The sequence below is a fragment of the Pseudorca crassidens genome, chromosome 15 (assembly GCF_039906515.1).
Source record: "Pseudorca crassidens isolate mPseCra1 chromosome 15, mPseCra1.hap1, whole genome shotgun sequence".
NCBI classification, from domain to species: domain Eukaryota; kingdom Metazoa; phylum Chordata; class Mammalia; order Artiodactyla; family Delphinidae; genus Pseudorca; species Pseudorca crassidens.
The window spans coordinates 27,093,627-27,119,138 of record NC_090310.1 but is presented as its reverse complement, the minus strand read 5'-3'; the positions used below and the strand labels follow the sequence as shown (position 1 = coordinate 27,119,138).

General features: G+C 49.1%; 1 long non-coding RNA gene and 1 pseudogene across 3 annotated transcripts; one reads left to right on the top strand and one right to left on the bottom strand.

Annotated features, from left to right (window-relative positions):
* The first annotated feature begins 6 nt into the window (after positions 1-6).
* On the top strand, positions 7-24,693 carry LOC137207127 (uncharacterized). Of its 3 annotated transcripts, XR_010934943.1 has the most exons (3): positions 7-278; positions 6,013-6,093; positions 15,331-24,693. It is a non-coding gene; the product is annotated as an uncharacterized lncRNA (long non-coding RNA). The 3 variants fall into 3 exon arrangements; XR_010934941.1 differs by lacking the exon at positions 6,013-6,093 and having other exon boundaries at positions 12,571-24,693; XR_010934942.1 differs by lacking the exon at positions 6,013-6,093 and having other exon boundaries at positions 15,331-23,633.
* Positions 11,630-11,958, bottom strand: LOC137207126 (cytochrome c oxidase subunit 7C, mitochondrial pseudogene; annotated as a pseudogene).
* Positions 24,694-25,512: the final 819 nt, after the last annotated feature.

The following is a 25,512-nucleotide window of genomic DNA, read 5'->3' as shown; positions in this document are numbered from 1 at the left end:
TGTGGCGGCAGCGGACCTTGGAGGCCGGGTGCAGCCCCGTCGGCTCCGCGCTCTCGGCAGAAAAGGCTTTTATACGCCCCCTGCCCATCACTTGGATCTGATCTGAGTAAGGGGGGGATTTTTTTTCTGGAAGTACCCCCCCAACCACGGTGAAGGATTTGAGGCTGGGCTCCAATCGAGGAGGAGGCTGGGCGCCCCCCACCCCGCGCACGCCTCCCGGGAGCCCTGGAAGGCGCAGCCCCGGGGGGCCCCCTGCACCCCCAGAGGAGGCAGCGGCGGTGAGTCTCCCCCTTTTTCCTGCAAGGCACCCCTCCCCCGGGCCAGGGGGCCGCGGCAGGTGGGTGCCCAGGCCCCCAGGACAGAAGGGGGTGCGGGGTGGCTGCCTGGGGGGTGGGTGGCGACACGAGCCGGGAGGGAGGTGGCGGCGGGGGGGAAACGCGCGGCTCTCCCGGGACCCGGCGCTAGACGCTTGCCTGGGAGGGAAGCCGCCGCCGCTGCCGACCCCGAGGCAGCGGGATTGGGCTCCCTCCCCCCCTCCCCCCTCCCCCCACCCTGGCTCCCGAGAGGGGCGTGTTAAGCGTGGAGGTGGGATGGGGGCGAGGAAGCCCCCCACCTCCCTAATGCCGGGGCTTGGAAATTAACGAGGCGGGTTGAAAGCCTACCACCCCGCCCCCACCCCGGAAAGCCGGTTCGGGAAACTGACTCGCTGCGTGACCCCGATATCAGTGCCGCGCGGAGAGCAGGCCGCCCTGCTCGCGCGTCCGCGCCCGCCGCACCTCGTCGTCACTCCACGTGCGCCTGGGCCGCGCTGGCACGGGCAGGGGGGCCAGCGCCAGCCTCCGGGGGCTGGGCCCTGGGGACGTCCGGAAAAGCCGGGAGCACAGTCCCCAGAGAGTTACCACCTCCCCGAAGTAAAGTTGGCTGCCCCCTCCCTCCGAGGAGTAGGCGGCCATAGCACGTTGGCTGTAGCTTTCGCTGGACAGGAGTTAATAAAATTTTTTTAAAAATCTAGGTTCCGGGGTGCGGATCGGGGTGTCAGGGCCCGAGACCACACCAAGTTGCTCTGGCAAAAGTTAGGAGAAAAAAAGGAAAAGGCATTTTTGATTTGGGGCTGGGGCTGTGTGGCGTTTCTGGTTTCTCCTGCTTCCAAGCCCCACCGTGGGGAGCTTTGGAATGTGCCGCTCAGATCCTCTGAGGACACATCCATATTTATAATTTATTTTTAGGAGAAGTTGTGAAAAAGGGAGGGGGTTTAAAATGGGGAGAAAAGGTGTGTGTATCGGGGTGGCCTTTCCAGAACCCAGAGGCTAATTGAGCTATTAAGATGGAAATCACTTCCTCCAGTCTGGGCAAGCTGCAAATTTGACTTTAATAAGACAATTAAGGGCACAAATAACTGAACTTTAGCTGGATTTGGGAAGGGGTGGGGGTGGGGCACTGCAGGAGGCCCCTCAGGCACTCCTTTTGCGCTCCCCTAAGGGCCATTTTGGACGCTCAGCGTCTTCCCTGGGAAGATGTCAGGCCCAGCTATGGGTCTGGGGGCAAGGGAGGGAAAAAATACCCCCATGGGGCAGGCAAATACGCCCTCCGTCCCCACCATGCAACTCTGGCTTTTGGATGAGATGAACTGTCATCCCATCGTTCCTGCAGGAAAACCCAGTAATGATTCCTTTAATTATCCAGGATTCTCCAAAATCCCGCCTCAAAGGCAGCCTGCCCCAGTGCTGTGAGCTGAGAAGGGGGACACCCTTCTGGAGGAAGGAGGTTTTGGAGGCTGTGGTCCCAGAATCGGGGTTTTGAGGGCGAGATGAGTTTATGTTTTATCCAACTGGCCCACAAAGTCCCGCTTTTGGGGTCATTATAAACGGCGAGGGATTCAGGCCCCAGCAGTCCCTGGAGGAAGGGGGCAGAGAGCTAGCTGCACTCCGAAGGTCGGTCAGAGGAAAGCAGGGAGGTTTGCTTCTTTTGGTAAAACTGAAAAGCCGTCTGGGGGATATTCTTATATATGTGTGTGTATGTGTTCTCAGTCTGTTGAACCTGCTGTTTTCAAGGGCCTTTCTTTGGGAGGCCAAGAAGGTATGAGAAGGCAAAAGTACTTCCCCCCACCCCGCCCCCCAGTGGTTTAATGAGATGTTTTAAACAGGATTTTAAGGGAATGAGTGACACATGGGTTGTGTCAAACCATTTGACACCCTCAAAAATCAAACATCACTGACATCGTGAATTGCAGTTACATTAGATTTGCTTGCTTGCTCCCACGTGGAATCGCAGTATTTCTCTGCAATTCTTTGCTACGTTGATCTTAGTCATTTTATAAGAAACGCTGGATAATCTGTTGTCAGGGAATTCTCTAAGGCAAGGGTGGCGGAGGTACAAATGCCCCTCCCATTAACCTTATTAAGTTCTGTTAATTTACACACACACACACACACCCCTACCCTCCAGTTGTAACCTATATAGACATCCACATACCTTAAGTTTATTTATTTGCAAACCTGGATTTCAATCAAGTGTTCACGGCAGGGCATAGAGAAAAGTGAGCTGTACCTGAAAAACTCTGGAACACCAAGTCCCTGATAGAAGATTCGTGTTGAATAGACATGGCACATAGACACATTGGTGACATTCGTGTTCCCGGGGCCTTGGCAAAAAACAGTTCTTTACTTTTCAGAGTTCTTTCCCTTTGTTATGGGACACGATGAAACAGCACAATTTTCAGGAGTCCACAATCCCAGCGTGGCTGGGCGATGGGAAATTGTCACGTTGTGAATTGCTGAATCGTCACCCCCATCGTAGCGCCAGAGAGCTGACTGTCAGGTCCTATTTGCTTTGCTAAATAAGGACATCTCACCAAATTAGCCTCTAATGATACTTCTACAAATAGGGTGTTTTACGTGAATTAACGAGACCGGAATGCCAAATGTCGCACCAAGATACTGAGCTATAATCGTGGCGATGAAGCAGCATGTTAAAATTGCTGAATTGTCAAGTGTGGAAAATCAGAATTTAGTGCTGAATGTGAACCGGGGGCTGCTTTAATTCGAGCATTCGAAACAGCACAGCCCCTGCTTACACTCGGCCCTCTGCAAGGGTGCATGTAATTATGAATACATTTAGCAAACTCCCCCTGCCTCTGAGTCTGGAAACAGGCAGAGTTGTACGGTGAAGAGATTGTAAGTCACTACTTTGCAGTGAGAAGTGGTCACTAATTCAGCAAAGAATCACAGCTTCTTTTCATATTCTGACCACTGCTCCCCCTCACCCCCCGACCCTAACCAATAAGAAAAAATAAAAGCTCAGCAGTGGAACTGCTGAATACATTTTGGCTTTTCTCCTTTTGCCCCTCTGTGTGAAATTTCACGAAGGAGTTGCTACTCTTCCCTCCAAGGAAGTGTGGATGTATTTCGAAAGGAAAAAAAAAAAGCAAATTTGAATGTCAGTCTTAGCAATACACAGTCCATAGCCGACTCTCACAGGGAAAAAAATGTTTCAACAGAAAGAATATGGAATAGCTGGGGGGGTAAAATATTTAGGAGAGGGGCTGCAATGAAACTCCTACTTCCTTGAAAATAAAACATGCGTTTCTGACCCAAACCAGTGAAAGTTGGAAAAGTCCCTAAGGGAGCACTCCTTCTATTTCTTGCTGCCCAGCCTCCCACCCACTTATATTAAGAGCAGAAAGAAGATTCTCGCCAGATAAACTTACAACTACCTTATAGAAGAGAAGCTCAGCCTCTTGTAATTGTGATATTGTAAATACAGCTATTTTAGGCATGAGGATAGAAATGGGTCTGATGAAAGTGAGGGCAAACTTGGTCCTTAGAACCGCTTGCCAGAAAGGGCATACCCAAACAAAATAATCCACTTTCTTTCTTGCCCAGCATCCCAAACTTGGGAAAATATAAAGTCCTTTTTGCTTCTTATATTTGGAACAAGGTGAAAGTAAACACTGAAGAAAAACACCTACGCGAACGTGTTATAAAACGATCACAGACTTGAGGCCTAGTAGCCATGCAGGCTTTTCAGGCAAAAGGGTACATGTTGAAGAGAGTTTGGAAGGAGGGGACTTCGGGGTCCCTGTCACCCCAAGCCCCCCACATCTCCTCGGAGTCTCTTTCCAAAGCACCCAGTCCTCAGAGGCTGCTTTCCCAGCGTCCTCCATTGTAGGGGGGCGTGTGTAGATATTTACAAAGCTTTCAAGTTTCCGATTTTATATCATCTTCCTTATATAAAACATTCAAGTTGAAGGGACCACAAAGCAAACTCCTTTCTCAGTGTCTCCGGAAAGGCTGCACCACTAGCATGAAAGGGAAGCACACCAAGAAAATGAAAACTGATGTTGGTGTCCCAAGAAAGCCATTGTCAAAAGGGACTGAGAAGAGGGAGGCAAATTTAGCCTTTGCTGGAGGATTTGGCCCAGGCGGGGAAAGGAGCCTTACGGTAGCTGTGCAGTGTGGTGTGAAAGTTTTCTGAGAGACGTGCAGAAAACCAGGCTCTCTTGTTGGAATCATGCGTGAGATCAGTGCCCGGGTCTCTTGGCATCTCTGCCCAAAACAGCCTGGACCGCTGCCAGCCCAGGCCTGAACGTGGCCTTGGAGCCACCACCAGAGCCCAAACAAGCCCCAGACAGGTGCTGGGGGAAGGGGGTCTCTTCTCCTGGGGCCCTCAGGGCCCGCAGCATTTCTCGGCTAAAAGCAGGGAGCGGGGTGTGGGGGGGTGTTAGGCTCCCGAGAGCAGCCTCCCCAGAGACTCTTGACTGTCCCGGTTACCACGTGGCCTCCGGTGAGGGCAGAACCCAACTTTGCTAAGACCAGGCTAGCAGGTTCCAGAGCAGAGCTGTGCTTTTGCAGCCCGGGCTGAAGCTCTCTCTGCCCTCCAGCAACAGGGCTGCGATCCTGCTGTTTGGGGTGGGCCGAGGGGATGTGGCAGGGGGCCAGCCACAGAGCAGGGACACATCTAAGCTACCGTGCAGTCTACCCCCTGCAGGTGTGTGTGTTCCCCTGCCTTCTCCAGCCAGCGGCCTCCTGTCCACCTGGGGAGCTGAGCCCTCTTCTTTCAATCAGGGTGCAAGGAAAACCCGGGCCAGGGGGGTCAGGGCTGCAGCCTGGAAGTGGGGGAGAAGCCTTTGGCAGGCCATCAGAGCGCCTGGAGGGAAGGCCAGGGAGGTGGATGAGGGGACCTACATCTAAGCCACCCTGGGGGCCGGCAGAGAGAGAACTGTGTGGGCATTCCGGAATAAGACATGCAGGAGACAAGCCCGCTCAGCCTTGGCACCGGGACGCAGCCTCTGGGGGAGGTTGCACCCAGCCTGGAGTCAGCCAAGCCCACGGGCCTCCCGTTTGGCCTCAGTAACTGGACTCTAGGCCACCAAAAGGCCCCATGGGTTCCTGATTGTATCTTCGAGTGGCATTAAAAGGTCCAGACCAGGCACTCGTAGGCCAGGCCATATTTAGCCTCAGGTTCACCCGGAGAATATTTTAGGTGCTGCTTGAAAGGCGAGATCTAGGCCTGGTTGCCGGCGGTCACATGGCAAGTGTAGAATCGCCCCCTCGCAGGTCTGGCCGAGGTGGCCGGGTGCTCACCGCCACAGACGCCCGGAGTCCCTGCCAGAGCTCCGGGGCCACGCGACAGGTGCCGAGGAGCCAGCGAGCGCCCAGGTCGTGGGTTCTGTGTTGGGAAGGCTTTTTGCCCCGTTTTTCACTCTGATGGCGATAAGGCCGCTTCCATTCACAGAACTCACAGAGGCTGTTTTCAGCCCCTCTCTTCCGCGATGGCCCAGTGTGATATGCCAGCTTGCTGAGTGAGCGCCGCCTCCTCGGGTGTCAGCAGCAGCAGAGGTGTTAACCCTTTCAAGGCGGGCGGGGGGGGGGTGCTGGCTGGCTTGGGGGAGGGCCTTGTCTGCAGAGACCTTGAAGGCCACAAACCCTGGGGAGCCCCTGCCCTTGACTCCTTAATCAGTCGTTAGCGGCTCCCTGGACCTTAGCTGTGATTTTCCCCCTTTGGCCCCATCAGTGATAACCACCAGGCTCCCCGACCCAAGCTCTCCCCCTTCACTTGTTCATACAGCCCTGGAAACAGCTGCTTGCTTTACAGGTATTTTCATCCGGGTTTCCAAGTTGATAACGTTCCCACATTCCAGAGGAAGGAGGAGGGATTGAAGGGTCTGTGATTCACTTGGGTTACTAACGAGGGTTTGGAATAATCATTCGGGGTCTTGGGGAGATGGCACTGGCTCTTGAGAGTCACCTGGCCTTAGGGACTCATCCTCACCACCTGCTCTGGGTTCCAGATCCTGGTTTTTCTGGGCACAGAGGAGGCGCATCTATATTGAAGCCACTGTGTGGAGACACATTTAGCCAATTATCAGCCTTTCGGGAGCCTGGGTGGAGCCACCGCCTGTGCACCAGGAAAGCGTCGGCTTGTTTAAAGTTTGCTCTAACTTTGTACATTTTTTCCTTTTTAGTTTTGGCTCTTGGAGTTCCGAGAGCCACCACTTCCTGCCCAGCTGGTTCATTACCGCAGGGAAAATGAGGGACTTTTGGGGGCAGATGTGTTTCCATTCCGCTATCATAATGCCCCTAAAAATCCTTATTGCTCTTGCAGTATTCCTCGGGGGTCCCTGGGCCAGCTGTGGCAGCTGAGTTTCTCCAGCAACTAAAAGAAGAGACAAAGATGTTCCCCCAAACCTCCCCTTCTGGTCCCTGGTAGAGCTCCCCTCCACAGTGCTCAGAACTGGTGCACCATGAAAAATGAAAAGATGCCATCCGCAGACACCAGTTCCTAAACGTGCTCTTTGCCCTCCAGGGGCCGAATGTTGGAGCTCAGGCTTGGGAAACAGGGCAGCTGAGGCTGCTGTCAGCGTTTGCTCTGGGGGTTCATGGTGGGGGAGGTGGGGAAAGTGGGGAAGAAACAAGTGTTACCTGTTTGACAAGGCGATTCACATTCAGCCTGGGCCTTCCGGCAGGGCCTCTGGGATCCTCACCTCGGCAGGGGCTCTGGACAGTCCTGATTGGCTCACCAGCTCCCTGAGTCAGACCACTTCCCCACCCTCTGCCTCGGTTTCCTTCTCTGGCAAGGGAGGGGCAACACCCCATGCTCTGTTCTGAAAGGGTTCTCACCTGTACCTAGAGTGTTATCATGAGTTCAAGTGACAGACAAGCTCAGAAGGTGCTTTGAAAGTGGTGACGCCAAAGCATGAAACATGGAAGCTGTCAGTGCTGATACTTACTAATACACGCTTCATATGCTAAGACAGCTCGGACAGGAGCAGAGACTACAGCCCAGCAGTAAGCACAGGTTTCTAGAATCATGGAATCGGGCAGCCCCAGCCCTGCGACTCTTTCGCAGTGTCACCCCCAGGCAAGTGACTCAACCTCTCTGGGCCTCCATTTCCTCACGTAGGAAACCTATGTTTTGGAATAGAAGTTTCCCAAGTCTGATATGCACATGATTTTAAGTGGTACCTGGCTAGAGACGTAAATTATTCTAACAGGTATTTCTCTGTACAGCAGATTTCTACTTATGGCAAGCAGTTGGCTTTCAGTTTAGGGTAGGGGTAGAAGGGCTCTTTTTTACATCAATTTATGCAAGATAAAGAGGGTGAGTTGCTTGAAAGAAAAATATTAAGCAAAGGAGAGTACGGGTGGCCTGAGGATGGGGCAGAACTCAAGATGATACTTTCTAAAGTGTCAAAGTCTACCTCTTTTTTTTTTTTTTGTCCGCGTGGCGTGGCTTTTGGGATCTTAGTTCCCCGACCAGGGATTGAACCCAGCCCTCGGCAGTGAGACGTGGAGTCCTAACCACTGGATAGCCAGGGAATTCCCCATAGTCCACCTCTTAAGAATTCTTGTTTGTCTTAGGGATTTTCTGCACCCATGGAGTTGGTGTGGGGAGGGGTAGGTTGCCAATTCCAATCTGCAGGGGGCTCGACCTGTGATAACCTGGGGGTCACGTGTCTTCTCCCCCCACAAACTCCTGCCCTGCTCGCCAACACCAGTGAGACCCCTTGGATCTCTGCCCCTATGCCCACCCATAGCTCTGATTTGTCTTTTATTTTAAGATCCTGCTGCCCCAGCACCCTCCTTCCTGGCCGAGGCACCTCTTTGAGCCTCAGTTTTCTCAGTGAAATGGGGAGAATAATTAACCCCCTGTCTCAGAGCAGTGTGACGATCAGGGGTTAATGGGACTCAATTGAGCAGCTATGATGGTTCACACACAGGGCACGGCTCAGAAGGCAGTGGGCACCGGAGGCCCTGGGATGGGCAGGGGGCACAGCGGCACCCTTGGCCTGGAGGGGTATTCCTTGGACAGGCCACCCGGTGCCAGGCCTGGGCATCAGCTCCCCACCCACCCCCTGGGATGGGGAAACAGCAAGCACTGGGTCCCAGCCAGCAGGGGCGGGCTCTGGTTTCACTTTCTGCTGTGTCATGGGGTGGGGGGTGGCATCAGGGCCCAGCTGGCCAGCTGGGGCAGGCACCGAGAGGCTGGCAGACAGCTGTGGCCCAGCTGCCAGAGCACAACCCGTGCCCTCACCCTGCAGCCTGCCAGGATGGGGGCTGGGCCCTAGGGCACCCCTTTAATGCCTCTCACCCCCCTTGCCTTGCACAGTGAGAGGACCCCAAGTGAGAAAAGCCAGGAGAGGATGAAATGGTTCCTCTAGCCACGAGATCGCCCCCAAACAAGTTCTTAAGGCCGCAGTCTTGAGGTTCTGGGAACTGCGGCTGTTGATTCTGGATCAGAGCGCTCTGGCGGGATGCCTGCTTCCCACCTGCCTTCACTGGTGCATGTCTATTGAGGGCCTACTGTGTGCTCAGCACAGTGCCAGGTGCCAGAGGTAGAGCAGGAAGCAAGACAGTGTCTGCCCTCATGGGGCTCCAAGTTGAGTCGCAGGGCACAGACAAAAGAGCAAGTAAGCAGAGAAAAAGGGACTTCCCTGGTGGCGCAGTGGTAAGAATCCACCTGCCAACGCAGGGGACAGGGGTTCAATCCCTGGTCTGGGAAGATCCCACATGCCACGGAGCAACTGAGCCTGTGCGTCACAACTACTGAGCCCACGTGCCAGAACTACTGAGCCTGCGCACCTAGAGCCTGTGCTCCGCAACGAGAGAAGCCACAGCAATGAGAAGCCCGTGCATCACAACGAAGAGTAGCCCCCGCTCACCGCAACTAGAGAAAGCCCACTTGCAGCAACAAAGACCCAACGCAGCCAGAAAATTAATTAATTAATTTTTTAAAAGAGAGAGAAAGAATCCCATCTTATGGGGACAGTTCCACACTGTACGCTTTGTGGTAGCATCTCAGAGAAGGTACGTGCATACATGCGTGTGTATGCAAGTGTGCGTGTCAGGGATGTGTCAACTCCTGGGACACATAGTCGGTTGAGAACACAGACCCAGGGACCAGATGTCCCATGTTTGAATCTGGATTTTTCCACTGACTGGTGTGAGATCACAGGCAAGTTCCCTCTTCTTTTTGGGCCTCAATTTCCCCATCTCTACATGATAGGGTTGTAATGAGGAAGAAATGAACATCCGTAAAGAACTTAAGACAGTGTCTGGCATCAACCATCTGCTGTCTAAGTCTTAGCTATTATCTAAGAAACATAAATGTGCGCTCTTCTCATAGGATGAAACGCAGCCGTCACTGCAGGCTGAGAACAGCAGTGATGTTGCGGAGCCTGCCCTCCCTGCTCAGCGCTGTACCTGCCTCATCTCACTTACTAGCCACAACCAGACCTCACATTGGCCTTAGCGTCTCTGTTCACATGAGGAAATGGAGGCTCAGACAGGTGAAGAGATGTGTCTGATGGTACCCAGCTGGAAAGCAGTTTGACCCCAGGCACAGGGCCAGCTTCACAGCATGGGCCCTGCATAGTTCAGTGCTCTGCTGTTGTCATCCTGAAATTTTGAATAATTTTCGAACAAGGTGCCCACGTTTTCATTTAGCAAATTACAGAGCCAGTCCTGCCCAGATCTGACCTACTCCAAAGCTGGCCCTCTTAACTCCTACCACCCATCTATCATACAGCTGGCCCAGAGTGGTTTTCCAATTCATTGGTACAGTGTTTAGTGTGGGACTGAAATCCTGGGGATAATACAGGACTTATTATGGGGCCAAGTTGCCCAGATGCCTATTTGATTGTCGCCCCCATCAGAAGGAAGGGGGGCAGTTGCCAAGGGCAGGGGGTGAATCATTCCTTGCTGTATCCCTAGGGCCTGGCATGTATTAGCTACTCAGTTAATTGCTGTGAAACAAAGCGAATGGATGGGAGGCTGCCGTATCTCCCGAACTAAACCCGATTTAAATAACACCGTCCAGGAAACCAGGTCATCAGTGGTGGCTACCCTCAGCTGGCTTCTGGACAATCCCCTGAAGGGTGTGGAGACAAAGGTCTCTTCCCTCCCCTGGCTGCAAACCCGGGCCGCAAACCTGCATGCCAATACCTCGTAGCAGATTACTGTTTAAACAGGTTCTGGTGGGGACCTCAGAGGCAACACAAGTGTTTAAAGACATGCAGGCCTGGATTCCTGAGCACCTGTTATTGGGGAAGATGCCGAGCTCAGCCAAAAAAGTACTTGCGTTCTGGGCAGGTTCAAGTCCCAGCTGAGGATCAGGGGGTACAGTTTCCTGGACTGCTAAATGAGAGAGTTTGGATTTGGGGGTTAAGGGTCCTCTTTTCCTCTGAAATTAGAGTTTTCTACACTCTCAGTTCCAAATTTGCTCCCCCAAAAAACTTAACGTAGCTTTACTGAGAAGCAAAGAATCCTCTCAGAAGCCTTTAAGATATTTATAACAATAATAAACGTGTTTTTGGCCAACTGTTTTCACAGGCTTGAGCTCCATCACTTCACATAATTACCATATGAAGTAGGAGTTACTGCCCTCATTTTCTAAATAACATCGTAACCACCAACATATATTGAGTGTTTTATATGAAGTGTAAGCACTTTACACATATGAAGTCATTTTCATTGCACAAGCAACATATAAGGGAGGCACTGTTACTGCCTCTGGTTTCCTGATGAGGAAACAAGCTTAAAGAGAGGAACTGACTTGTCCAAGGTCACACACCCAGCATGTGATGAGCTGGAGTTCAAGCCTGGATCTTCCATGTCACGGGTCAGCAAACCTTTTCTGGAAAGGGCCAGATACTAAGTATTTTTAGACTTTGCAGACCATACAGTCCCTGTCACAGCTACTCCACTCTGCTGTTGTAACAAGAAGCCAACCAGAGACATTAAGTCAATGAATGGATGTGGCTGTGTGTTCCAATAAAACTTTATTTACAAAATCAGGAAGTGGGCTGATTTTGGCCCATAGGCTATAGTTTGCCCACCCTGTTCCAGACCCCAAAACCTGCAAGAACCTGGCCCTGGCAACGATCTTCCTCACCCTCTCTCCCCACCTGTGAGGTGGCTGAGTTACGTTTCAGAACAGAGACCAGTGGGGCTTGGGAGAAGTTGAGTTGGCCCCTCTTTCCTTGGGATTATGAAGCTCTTGGAATTTACAACTACTAGGACTTGTTAGTGACTGCCATGATAGATCACCACGGGGACTTTAAAATCGTAATTTTAATAGCTGTCAAGTGAGTAACTTTTTTATGCCATAAGTTTATTTACAGACATATCTAGGATGCTGAGTTCAAGAGTTTGATCCTTTTTCAGAGAGACTGCACACTTTAAATGCTCCTCTTTGTATCTGTCTCATGGATTATTTTTTAAGCAGTTGGTGTCTTACTATATAGAAAGGTGCAGCAAATCCAGACCCAAAGTACAAAGTCATCACAGCTAGTAACCGCCACTTGTTTTCCACTGAAAATGGTAAATTCTTCCCCGGACCCTCCTCACAGTGGCTCCCACGGACCACAGAGGTTGTGAACCTCCGGATGCTTTGTCGCAACATAGCGCTGTTGGAAGCCCTGCGAAAAGCTCACAAACCGAAGGCAGAAGAAATGGAGGCAGCACACCTCGTGCTCCTTTCCTCACGACCTTGTTCCCCTGCGTGCAAGGACTGAAAGGGAAGTGAGTAACTTAACGAGCACAGTGTTTAGGAAAACACCTCTACGGGGCACTTTGGCTGTGGAAGGAACTTCTCTTTGGGGAAGGCACTTCTCTGTAGTTGGTGGCAATGGCAAAAGAATGAAAAATGTCTTAAGGCAGAAGAAGGTAACAGGAAGGGGAGATGGAAAGTTGTGTGTGTGTGTGTGCACACGCACACGCGTGCAGAGAGAGGGTGGAGGAGGGAGAGATTTCCCAAAGGCAGGAGGCTGGAGCCTAAGGATTCTTGGCGGGAGAAGGGGGTCAGGGGGGAGGACATGACTTTCTCCCCCAACAGTTTTATTGAGATATAATTCATTTACCATGTAATTCACCCATTTCAAGGGCACAACTCAATGGCTTTGAGTACATTCACAGAGTTGTGCGACCATCATCACAATCAATTTTAAAACAGTTCTATGCCCTCAGAAAGAAACCCCCATACCCTTTAACAGTCACCCCCCACCCCAATCTTCCAGTCCCTCCCCCAGCCCCCACCCCTAAACAATCACTAATCTACTTTCTGTCTCTGTAGATTTGCCTGTTCTGCATATTTCCTACCAATGGAATCATACAGTATGTGATCCTTTGTTACTGATCTTTCACTCAGCATTTGTGTCCTCAAGCTTCATCCATGCTGGGCTTCCCTAGTGGCACAGTGGTTAAGAATCTGCCTGACAATGTAGGGGACATGGGTTTGAGCCCTGGTCCGGGAAGATCCCACGTGCCATGGAGCAACTAAGCCTGTCACCACAGCTACTGAGCTTGCACTGTAGAGCCAGCGAGCCACAACTACTGAGCCCGCACGTCACAACTACTGAAGCCCACGCACCTAGAGCCTGTGCTCCGCAACAAGAGAAGCCACCGCAAGGAAGAGTAGCCCCCGCTCGCCACAACTAGAAAAAGCCCGCACTCAGCAACAGAGACCCAATGCAGCCAAAAATAAATACATTTTTAAAAAAATTTTTAGAAAGGTTCATCCATGCTGTAGCCCATATCAGAACTTCATTCCTTTTTATGACAGATAACATCCATATTTTATTTATCCAGTTGTCAGTTGATAGACATTTGGCAGTTATGCATAATTCAGCTATGAATATTCATGTGTTTTTGTGTGGACGTATGTTTTCATTTCTTTGGAGTAATATATCTAGAGTAGAATTGCTGGGTCATACGGCAACTCCATTTTAACATTTTGAGGACCTGCCGGAGGCACATCATATAGTGCCTTTTACAACTTTGTATTATGGAAGTTTCCTACCATACTGAAAATAAGAAAGCACCCTGCACCCATCATCCAGGTTCAACAACGATCAACCTTTTGCCAGTCTTGTTTCACCTGCCTTCCCTCCACCATTGTTCCCCACTGAGTAGTTTGAAGCCAGTTCATACACTGCACTTTATGCCGTTAACTTGGCTGAGAGGTCAACATTTCCTTTCATCCCAAACCTTCAGGCCAAGTCTCCTATACCCATATCCTTGTGTGGATGGAATTTGGGGACAGTGGAGGAATTGGGGCATAGTCTAGAGTGAGTCAGTGTGGGGTGGGAAAGGAATGCTCCTGAGTGAAGCAAGTCTAGCTACAGGATTTGCAAAATGAAAATGTGGAGCCGTTTGTTCAGAAATTACTAAGAAGTTCAAGATGACAACAGTAGAACATCAAACTTAACGTAGACCCTGTACAACAGCACAAGTCATGCGCCCATGAGGCCAGCAAAAGGGCGCCCGAGCAGAACTGAGAACTGATTGATTGGCTGCAGGAATTTTGAGCTTTGGGTGCCTAGGAGAGACACGAGCATCCCTCACCCCCCATCTCTGGAAAGGAGAGTTGGGTCTCTCATGGCATGTGGGACAGCGTTTAAGTCTGTTCCATTGGAATCTCCAAAAATAAGATGGCCCCAGCTGACGTGGGTTATAAGTACTTTTTAAAAAATAGCCATTTGTCTTAAGCCTTCTTCCCTAAGAACCTGCGGTTGTTTTATTTGGCCACACCAGTTTGTCCTGGACTCGGAGTGTACCGTGATATCACGGCAAATGACAGGGCTGCAGGACAGAGGCCTGCTGGTGAGCAACCAATCCAGAGCAGTAGCAGACCAGGGATACCCACTAGAGGCAGGTGGCCATGGTAGACACTGGCAACCATCATGGCACCCAATCCCTCCCAGCTCAGAGAGAGCTCCATTATCCTTCTCAAAGGACAGCCTCCACCAAGCAAATGAACCTTATTTCTCATGCTTATCTAGACTCTCAACCCAAGAATTCACCTAGAGATTCAGAGCCTGCAGTTTGTGTTGGGATGACACTGCAAGGTTGCACTAAGACTAGCGAAACCTTGTCATGAAGGGGAACCAACACGACTGAGAAGGAGGGAGAGAGTGGAAGAGAGGGACTCACTGAAGAGAGCAGATAAGGACCTTGCAGCGCCTCCTGTCTCTGTGGCATGTTCAATGAATGAGTGAACATTCATTCATTCGTTCAATTATTTGAGGACTTATACATAAGAGACTGAGTACCAGGCATGAGTAATATAGTAGTCAACACGACAGACACAGTTCCTACCCGTAGGGGCAGGAGAGGCAATCATAAACCAAAGAGGAAGAGAACATTTTACATTTGATTAAATAATATAACAACGGCAAAAAAAAAAAAAAACCAACAACAGGTCTGAGTAAATTCGGCTGGCAGCTTTGGGGTTTATAGACAGTGGATCTTAAAGCAAAGCCCAACACAGGATTTTGGCAATTCTCAGCAGAGTGAATGTGGAAGCAGCACAACCAGGAGAAGGCTCTGGAGGAGGTAGACGGCTCAGGGTTTTATTTTTGTTTTTTCACCTGCCAGCACTTTCTCCCCCCAGCTTCCGTTAACGGACACGATGTCCAGTGGGAATATGGCCAAAGATGGTCGCTTACAGCACCCAAGCCTCAGCTATAGTAATTGGTCCAGGCATAGACACGTGACTCAAATACAACCAATCACAGCAGCCCACTTCTGAGCTGGGCTGCAGTGATTGGTCCAGATGTGGTCATGTGACCCAAGCAGGGCCAATCCAGGATTACCCTAACTACAGCTGGTGAGAAGGCTGCTTTTCCCAGCCCCTCTCCAGCCTCCAGAGCTATCTGTGACCACAGAGACTGAGGCCAGTATGGAGGAAGGGAGAAATGAGGATTGGGATGGGAGTATGGGGCGGAGAGAGAGACTGGCGCTGCGTTCTGTCCCTGGATCCAAGAGCAACTCAGCCTCTTTTGTTCTTCATCATAGCTACCTGAGTAATGAATCTCCCGTCTTCCTCAATCAGATCAGCTCTGGTTTCCGTATGGTCCAAAGCATCCCATTTCAGGACTTGGGAACTGTTTTTCCCTCTTCACGGATTGTGTGAATCTAAAAGGGGTAGGTTATCCTCAGAGCTCATTCTCCCCTAAGTTTGCCTGCTGTCCTTGGGAATGAGAGATTCCCCAGACACATCTCCATGCTCCCCCGCTCCAATTAATCTACCACTGAATCAGAGCTAAACACTTATTCTTGGACTTCAAGTCCTGCCCTCTTCCTGCTTGCTTGCTTCTCTCCGACCTCATTCCCAACATACACCCACCTCCCCTTCCCACCCTGCTCTCCACCAAGGATGGAGCCTGCAGCTTGCCGTGGCCTCTGCTCCAATGCCCACCACATTATATTTGCGACGATTTACTTATGACTGTTACCCCCCATGACCTTGAGCCTGGGGACCTGCGTCTCACTCATCTTTGCACCCCCAGCAGCTGGCACACAGCAGGTGGGCAGCAAATGCGGGAGGGAGGGAGGGAAAGGAGGAGGAGGGAAGAAAGGGTCACTCCCTCCTACTGAGTCTGGTCAACAGATGGATCACTCAGAGGGTCAAGTTCTATACTTGTTTCCTTCGCCAGATACTCTTCCCTCAGGTGGACACACAGCTTGTGCTCCCAACCCCTTCAGGCTTCTACTTCAGTGTCACCTGGGAACTGCATTCTCCCAGTTCCCTTCTTGACCCCTGCCCCTCTTCCATGCTTTCTTGTTCTCTTTCTTGTTCCCTTCCACCACCATCAGTCTTTCTCCATGTTCTATTTATTTTATCTCCTCTCTCTCTCCCCCTCTCTCTCCCTCTCTCTCTCACTGAAATGTCAGCTCCAGGTGGGCAGCCATCTTTGATTTGTTCCCTGCTGTCTCCTCAGCACCTAGTAGATGCTCAATAAATATCTGTGGAATGAATGAATTCACCAAAAACCACAGTCTTGCCACATTTGTTTCTCCCTATGCACTTCATGTGTTTTACAGGTGTCAGGTGATGTATTAGGTTCCTAGGGCAGCCATAACAAATTACTACAAACCGAGTGGCTTAAAACTATAGAAATCTATTATTTCGAAGTTCTGGAGGCTAGAAGTCCAAACTCTGGTAGGGCTATACTCCTCCCAGGTGCTCCAGAGGAAAATCCATGCCTTGCCTCTTCCAGCTTCTGGTGGCTCCAGTGTTCCTTGACATGTGGCTGCATCACTCCAATCTCTGCTTCCATCTTCCTACGTTCTTCTGTCTGTCTGTCTCTGCTTCTCTCATACAAGGATGCATGTAACTGCATTTAGTGCCCATCTGAATAATCCAGGGTAAACTCCACCTCTCAAGACCCTTAACTTAATCACATCTTTTTCCATATAAGGAAACCTGTGAAGGTTCTGGGAGAGAAGTGGACATAGCTTTTCTCTCTCTGGGGATCGCCATTCAGTCCACTGTATGATTGGCATAAAGATCAGAAAAGGAAAGATTCCCACCACCACTCCATTGGCCTGACAGATACGTAATGAAAAAGAGTATTATTGTTGTATTACATTGCCCGGGTCAGAGGAAATAGGGGAAATAAAGGAGCCCCTTTACATTTTTTCTCTAACTCCAGTTTCACTTTTTAAATGTAACCACTGTATGCAGTCCGCATAATCTTCATAAATTTTCTAACCATATTCGAGAGCATATACTTTTTTGGCTCCTGACATTAAGAAAATTGGAGGGGCTGGGCGTTATAATATATCCTGAAGACATGACAGCCCTCTGTCCCACCACAATCTTTCTAATGACTTCTAGCAATGCACCATACTTAACCTGTCCCCCACTGGCCAGCATTTCAGTTAACTCCAGGATTTTGCAGTTGTAACATATAGACTCTCTGGCATGTGTCCCAGTATCCTCATCAGATACATTCCTAGAAGTGGAATTTCTAGGTCAGAGGATATGTGCATTTTTAAATTTCTACAGCTATTGCCCAGTGCCCTTCACCAAGGTGGCATCATTCACAGGCCCATCAACAATGCACAAGTGAGGGTGTCTGTTTCCAACACCCTCGCCCCCCTTGGCAAGGATGCAGCACGTCAGGAGGAAGCAAATCTCAAACTCAGGTAAGTGGACTTTCCATGTGGACCTGGGTGAGGGTGGACACGGCCTCCAAAGTTGTCCCTGTGGCTTTCTGAGGTGCTAAGCCACTCACAGTTCTCGTCTGGGTTTTATAAACAAAGGCAGAGTTTGGGGAGATGGGCCAGAACCGTGCAGCGGATGCATTGTGCAACTCAGTATTTATTTCTTTAGTGCGGTCAGAACTTAAATATGGTCAAAACATATTCTTCTTTTAATTTACACAAACAAATATGTTCCCGGGCTGACACCTCCAGTGCCAAGTTTCTAGGGGAAATGAAATTCTACTGTGAGAGGATAAACCACTAGAGAGAAGATGAGGGTGGAAAAGTCGCCACCGTTTGCTTTGCACATCCGAACTGGGCTGCTGAGAGGTGTTTCAGAACTGGGCTCTTGCCTCTTGGTCTCTTTCTGTCTTTGCCGCAGATAAACTTGCCAGTAATTTCAGCGCATGAAACATGGAACGTGTCGAGGCCAGAGGATGGAAAACACTCCGGTTTTGATAAAAGGAGGTCTGCTCGCCTTGGAATCCTCCACCCTGCTAGTCAGCAGACGCAAAGATTTATCCAGAGAGGGGCTGATGAATTGAGAAAACAGAAATGAGGCCAATGTGAGTTGCCTTTCAAGAGCTGTGCTAATATAAAACCAAGCAACTTGAATTTGTTCCAAGAGGGGATTAAAGCAACATGTTATTTTGAGTGATTGCTTAATTTATTGAGCTGTGGCTAGATCTGTAATGAAATACAGCCCTTGCAACTGATAACCTCCTGCTGTAATTGAACTTCTACAATTAAGGAATATTTTCTGTGAGTTTCTCTGGAACAGCTCAGAATTTTTAGTCTGTGTGGTGGGGTGCTTTTGAGCACTCATTTTCCAGGCAAGCTTTTTTTTTTTTTTCTTTAAGGAGTGACAGGCTGATGTTAATAAGGAAAATAAGCAGCATTTTATTGAATGTCTTATGTGCACCAGGCACTTAATATACATTATCTCTAATCCTGACAACAGCCCAAGGAAGTCACTCTTATTTGTCCTTATTTTACAGAGATGAGGCTCCTCGATGTTAAGTAATTTTGCAGAGTGGCACTGTCCAAGATGGTAGCTACTAGCCACTTGTGGCTATTTCTGTGTAAGTTGTTAAAATTTTTTAAATCCAAAAATTCACTTCCTAGGTTGCAGTAATAACCCTATGGGGCTAGTGGCTACCACATTGGACGGTGCAGATATAGATTTTGATTACTGCAGAAGGTTCCACTGCTCTGTGCCATTCCAGGTATTTCACAGGTAGAAACTGGCAGTGCTAGGTTTCAATCCCAAGCTAATGGGCTTTGAAGGCAGAATCTGCTATACCCCTCATTTCCTTCTCTTCCTTTGGCTGAGAAGCAAGGACTAGAGTAGTGATTCTAAACCCTGGCTGCACATTAAAATTACCTGGACCGCTTTAAAAAACAGTAGTGATGTTAGGCTCCCAGGCCCAGAGATTCTGACTTAATTGTGATTGAGAGGGGTTTTTATAATTCCCCATGTGACTCAAGTGTGCAGCCAGGATTAAGAGCAGTTAGATGAGAGGATCCACACACAGGATGGTGGGAGGAGCTGGTTCGTCTGCCATGAGAATGTGGTCCCTTGTGGGTCCTGACATGGGCTTCTCTCAGAGCCACTTCTAAGCCTCCAACTCAGAGGCCTCGGGTTCATTTCTGAGGGAAAGGCTTAAGTGCTTTCTCATATGCTTCCTGCTTGGCGGGAGACACAAAGGGGAGCTCTGCTTTTAGAAACAGGCTTTGTCACACTGTCAATGGAAGAAAGGAGATGCGGATGTAAGATCACAGAGATGAAGTGAAGAACCTGGAGTCCCCAGTTTGAATGGGAAGCATCAGTATTTTGCCTTACAAAATAAAGCACGTGTTTCCTACCCCTGTCCACTGAAAAGGTTAGAAATAATGGGCAATTCACTAACAGTGAGCACTCCCAGCACCCACGTTGTGGTCTCTAAACACCACTTCCAACTAGAAGTGCTCTCTGCAGGTTCTGTGGAGATAGGGCTGATTCGAGGTCTGAGGCAGGAGATATGCAAGATGAGCCTGGAACACCTTATCATCCAAGTAGCTCAGAAGCTGTTATGGGGACATATCAAAAAGGAGGCGGGAAGACAACGTGAAGAGGCTCCCACTGGCCAAAGATGGGACATTGTGAGCATCAATAGGAATAATAACTGCAACGGATGGAAATGTGTTATGTGTGTCCCAATCTGTGAGTTCACAATGATACTTAGAAAAACAGAAACGCATAAACTCATTTGTCATCTTTGGAGGATGTTGGGACCAACTTTTTTTTTTTCTTTCCTTTTGGCCACACTGCGTGGCTTGCAGGATCTCAGTTCCCAGACCAGGGATTGAACCCGGGCCATGGCAGTGAAAGCCCGGAATCCTAACCACTAGGCCACCAGGGAACTCCCTGGGATGAACTTATTTTGAAAACTGTCAAATACAGGGGAAAGAGTCAAGCATTTATCCTTTCTGGTATGAACCATACTTTACCGTAACCAAATGGCTGATCAGGGGAAGTTTCTTTATAGCCATCTTCCAGCTAACAAACAAAGACAGAAGGATAGAATTAGTCAGCCACCCTTTTCAACCTCTAATGGATCTAGACAGTGATCATCAATGGCTACTAACATCATGAAGAGGGACAACCACACATTATGTGCCTTCAAATAGAAATACAAAACAGCCACTAGGAAGTAGTCATACAAACACAAAAAACAAACATGAATCTAAGTGAACTTCTAGATCTAACTACTGATTTACAAGCAACAGAGTGGGCAGAGGAACACGTATAACACCAGCACGGGGACGCAATAAGCAAAATCCAGACCGGAACACTACAGAACAACCAACCCAGTTTCCTCAACAAATAAATTGCAAGAGAAGAAAGAGGAAGGGAGGGAGAACCCGCAGATTAAGAAAGGCGTAAGAGGCGTATCAACCAGTCACACTGTATGAACCTTATATGAATCCTGATTTTAACTGTAAAGAAAACAGTTATGAGACAACCAGAAAATTCTGAACACTGGATATTTGCTGATATTAAAGCATTACCGTTAGTAGGTGTGATGGTGGTAAAAAAAAAATCCTTTTTCTTTTGGAGTCATAAACGAAAATATTTGCAGAAGAAATGGTTGATGTCTGGAATTTGCTTAGTATCTGAGTATCTGGGATGAGGGAGGAGGGGAAGGGGGTATAGATGGAACAAGGTTGGCTGAGAGTTGGTGATTATTGAAGCTGGGTGATGGATAGCTGGGGTTTATGGTACCATGTACTCTACTCTTGTGTGCACTTGTGTATTGGTTTGACCTGCCCACCACTGCTGGCATCTCTGGGCAAGCCTGGGTAGCAGGTTTGAGATACATCTCAGCGCGTGCATGTGTGCACACCCTCTCCTGTCTCCATGGCAATCAGTGAGGTGAGAAAGCAGCATCTAAAAGGTTCCTGTCCACATGAGGATCCGGCCAGGCTGCTGGTGTTGTGCTCGGCCCACCGTGGCTGCTCCGTTTGGAGAATTCCTAGTCAGATCTTCACAGTCCCACCCCCCGCCACCAGATCTGCCTCCTGGCACCCCTTTGCCGTCACTCGTGCTCTCCCTACGCATCCCCTGAGGAAGTAGAGACCAATTAGTGGAGAGACAGGACCCTGAATCAGATCCAAGTTCAATTTTTGATTTCTCCACTTAATGGCAGGACCTTTAACCTCCCTGAGTCTCAATTTTCTCACCTGTAAAATGGGCATGATGTGACCTCAACGAACTCAACAAATCTTTATTATGGGGGAGATAGTGGCAAAAAGGACCTAGTCTCCACCTTATGGAACTAGACACCCGGAGGTAAAAGGCAATCTTAAGAGTATGTACTGTGATAAAGTACATGTTTAAAAAATTTTTTTTTGAAAACTGGCAGTCACTACTTATGAAAGATCATAACTCTAAATCATACTTTTCATTAACCAGGATATCCACACTTTCCAGCTACTGACTATCTGCTATGCCAGACCTATAGAATATTTTCACTTAACTGAGTGCTCATATTTCCACGAAGTAAGTACTATTATCACTACGATTTTATGGAGGAGGAAACTAGGCATTAAAGGTGAGATAGCTTGCCCACGGCTGCACCGTGGGTGCGTGGCCCTGTCTCCTTTGCTCGGCCGTCTGCATTGATTAAGCTCTGAAAGGCAGCAGCAGGGCTGGGAAACCAGAACTACCAGGAGGCCAAAAGCTCTCCAGGTCAAACCCCATTTTGCAAATGAGGAAGCAGTGGCCCCGAGAGGCCAAGTAACTTGTTCCAAGCCGCAGGCTGAATGGGCTGTTTAACCTGTGTCCAGGCTGCTTGGGGAGAAGGTACAGGGAAGCCCCACGTGGTAAGGGAGGCTTATTTCCCCAGTTCATCCTGTCCCAAGGTAGGGTGACCAGTCATCCTGGGGCTTCCCAGGATTGGGAACTTTAGGTGCTTAAATCAGGAAAGTCCTGGGCCAACTGGGATGAGTTGATCACGCTGTCTCACAGCGAGGCATCCAAATGGATGTTTTCTAGGACATGAGGACCAGAACCAAGTCCCCACAGAAGTACTGGGGTTTCATGCCTTATATAATTAACTGATTATTACTATCTAGGCCCCCCCCCCCGCCCCAGCTAGACTCTCCACCCACAGGGGCAGGGACCAGTAATGTGATATCCACTTCTGTTCTACAGTCCCTGACTCAACGGTGACCCATGAATGACACTCAATAAACAGTGATCGAATGGACCAACCAACACCATCATCACCTCTGACTAGGCCTCCATCTGAAATTGCAGAAACCCTCTATAGCTGCCGTGACCTCCAGTTCCCATTTCAGACAGGCTGGTATCCATGATGTCACATGATAGAAGATGATTCCAGAAAAAGACTGGCCAAGAGGCTCCTGGACGGAGCTGTGGCAGACAAGACTGGGTGTGGTTTTTCTTTAATTATTGTACCTATTTTGTCTGTTCTTTCTTGGCTCTGTTCACATCCCTATCCCAGCACCAGTGCAGGAAAACAAAACAAAAACAAAACATTATCGCAGAGTTTGAGACAAGATGGCTGGCTGGTTCCCTCTCTGCTTGTACTTAATGCCAAAAATGTTCATGACTTGCCTCGGCCACAAAGGTAATAATAAAATCAGACAGTCTGGTTATTTGGCTACTAATTTCCTTCTTCGTTTTTTTTTTTTTTTTCCTCCCCGTTTCCTTAAATTAATTCCAGAGTTCCTCCAGATTTCTCGTTGCTAAGCTATAAAATTCCAATTTCTCAGCGCCCATGCTGATTGGCAGGGAGGCTCCGGGCAGTTCCAATCAGAAGCAGGTTGCTGAAAGGAACATCCACATCGTAGCTTGCCCCGGGGTATTGGAATTTTCTCCCTGATGTTATGAACCATCAAAGTCTTTGTCTAACTGTGCAAAACCCATTCTCTTGATCTTGTCTGCCTCTCTCTGGAGTGCAGGCTGTTGGGGGGATGCCAGAGGTCCTGGAATTTCCCACTGGTCCTGGAGGAATAGGGAGTCCCTGGGTCTCCAGGTTGGGGTCAGCCCACGGCCTGTCCATGGTTGACCAAAGATGACAGCATGGTGCCCTGCCATGGGCTGGGACATGCCTCAATCCTCCCCTGACTGACCTCTCCCGTGCCATCTCTTAAGCTTGGTGAAAGGCTGAAGGGGGTTGAGGAAAAGTAGGTGCCGTTGGATGGGGGGTTGTTGCCGAGAGGCTGCATTTGTAAAGGACTTTAAAACATGTAGACGGTAACGGCATCACGGCGGGCCGTTCTGGTGTTTCACCTCCAGAATCCTGATGCAAGCAGCCACCGTGAACTGAGCTCCTACTTTGCGCCAGAAACTTTATTTTTATTTTTTAAACCTCTTTACTGAGGTATGATTGACATACAAAAAGCTATCTATATTTAATGTATACAACTTGTTGAGTTTGGAGATAAGTATACACCTGTGAGACACAGAGGACAGACTGGTGGTTGCTAAGGGAGAGGGGGTTGGGGGAGGGATGGAGTAGAAGTTTGGGTCAGCAGATGTGAGCTTTTATATATAGAATGGACAGACAACAAGTTCCTGCTGTATAGCACAGGGAACTATATTCAATATCCTGTGATAAACCATAATGGAAAAGAATAGTTAAAAAAGAATGTATACATATGTATAACTGAATCACGTTGCTGTACAGCAGTAATGAACACATTGTCAACTATAGTTCAATTAAAAATAAAAAATAACTATACACGGGTGAAACTACCATCACAATCTATGCCATAGATATATCAATCACTTCTAAAAATTTCCTCCCACCTTCTTTACTATTCTTTTTTCTTGTGATAGGAACATTTAACATAAGATCTACCCTCTTGGTAAAATTTTAAGTGTACAATACAGTGTTGTTAACTATCATTATCGTGCTGTACCTTAGATCTCCAGAACTTAGTCATCTTGCAGACCTGAAGCTTTGTACCCCTTGGCCAATATCTCCCCATTTCCCCCTCCTCCCACCCCCTGGAAATCCCCATTCTATTCTCTGGTTCTCTGAGTTTGACTATTTTAGATTTCTCATATAAGTGGTACCATGGAGTGTTTGTCCTGTGTCTGGCTTATTTCACTTAACCTAATGTCCTCAAGGTCCATCCAAGTGTTCACATAGTTCAGAATTTCCTTCTTTTTAAGGCTGGATATGCCATTGCATGTACCACGTTTTCTTTCTCCATTCATCTGTCAATGGACATTTAAGTTGACTCCATGTCTTGGCTATTGTGCTGGAAACTTTACACACACATCTCCTCCCATCCTGAAACTCCCACCGGACAGACAGAGAACATGATGGACGTCTGCTGGTTTTCCTTGCACAGCTTTATCTTTCCCCGACAGGGGAGCCATGCCACAGGGGAAATCATATGACCCAAGCCTGGCCACAGTGATTGGCTCTGGGATGGGCACATAACCAAGTTGGGCCAATCAGAAATTGTTCTTGTGCCTTTTTTTTTTTTTGCCAGAATTATAGGAAAAGAGTTCCCGCTCTTGCCACTGGATTTGCTGAGCTAGTGACCACTGTGAACACACGTGGAAGGTGCCTGAGGGAGATAAGGAGCCCCTGTGACGATGCTTGAGTTCTGCATGCAGCTCTGGGGATCTCAGATCTATTTCTTGGATTTTAGTTAAAGTAAATTATTTGTTTGTTTAAGCCAATTTGCCTTGTGTGTCTGTTGCTTATAACTGACAGAGTGAATAATACTGACACATAGTTTTCTCTTCATGGTGCCTGGCTCTGGGTTGGGCGATTTGCACGTATCCCCACATAGGGTCCTTATAATCACCTGGTGAGGTATTCTGTTTTGCAGACAGGAAAACCAAGGCTCAGAGGAGTGAGGGAGCCTGGTGCAGACAGTACTGCCAGGATGTGCTCAGGGATTCAAACCTGGTCTAACGGATGTCTTGGTGGCTTATCAAATTCAACTGGTCCGAAGCTGAATTTGAGAGCCTCCCCTCGAGTCTGATTTCCCCCGGGGCCCCCCACCTCAGGGATAGCACCTCCTTCAGTCTGGTGAGGCTAACCGGAAACCAGGTGTCATCCCCGACCCCTCCCAGCCTCACCCAAGCCTCACTAAGTCCTGCCCATCGACCTGCTCGGCAGCCCTGGAAGCAAGCAGTTTACTCCTTTCCCTGTTCACCTCTCCACCCCTACCCAAGCTGTCCTCATTTCTCAAAACCTCGGCCTTGTAGAGCCGCCTCCCACATGGTTCACCTATATACACTCCTACGTACACGCCTGCCCCCTCCTCCAATATGGCTCCCCTCGGCATCCAGAGGAATGGGCTCAAAATGCCAATCTGGTCATAAAGCGTTGCCGGGAGAGCCTGCGTTTATGGATCTGATAGCACACATTTGCCTCTGGGGACGTTCTGAGAATCACGCAACCCCTTGGTCCAACCTGGCCTTCAGGAACAAAGTCAGCAAGGCCGAGAGCTGGGGAGGACACAGTCCCCTGCGTCCTCAGCCGCTCCGTCA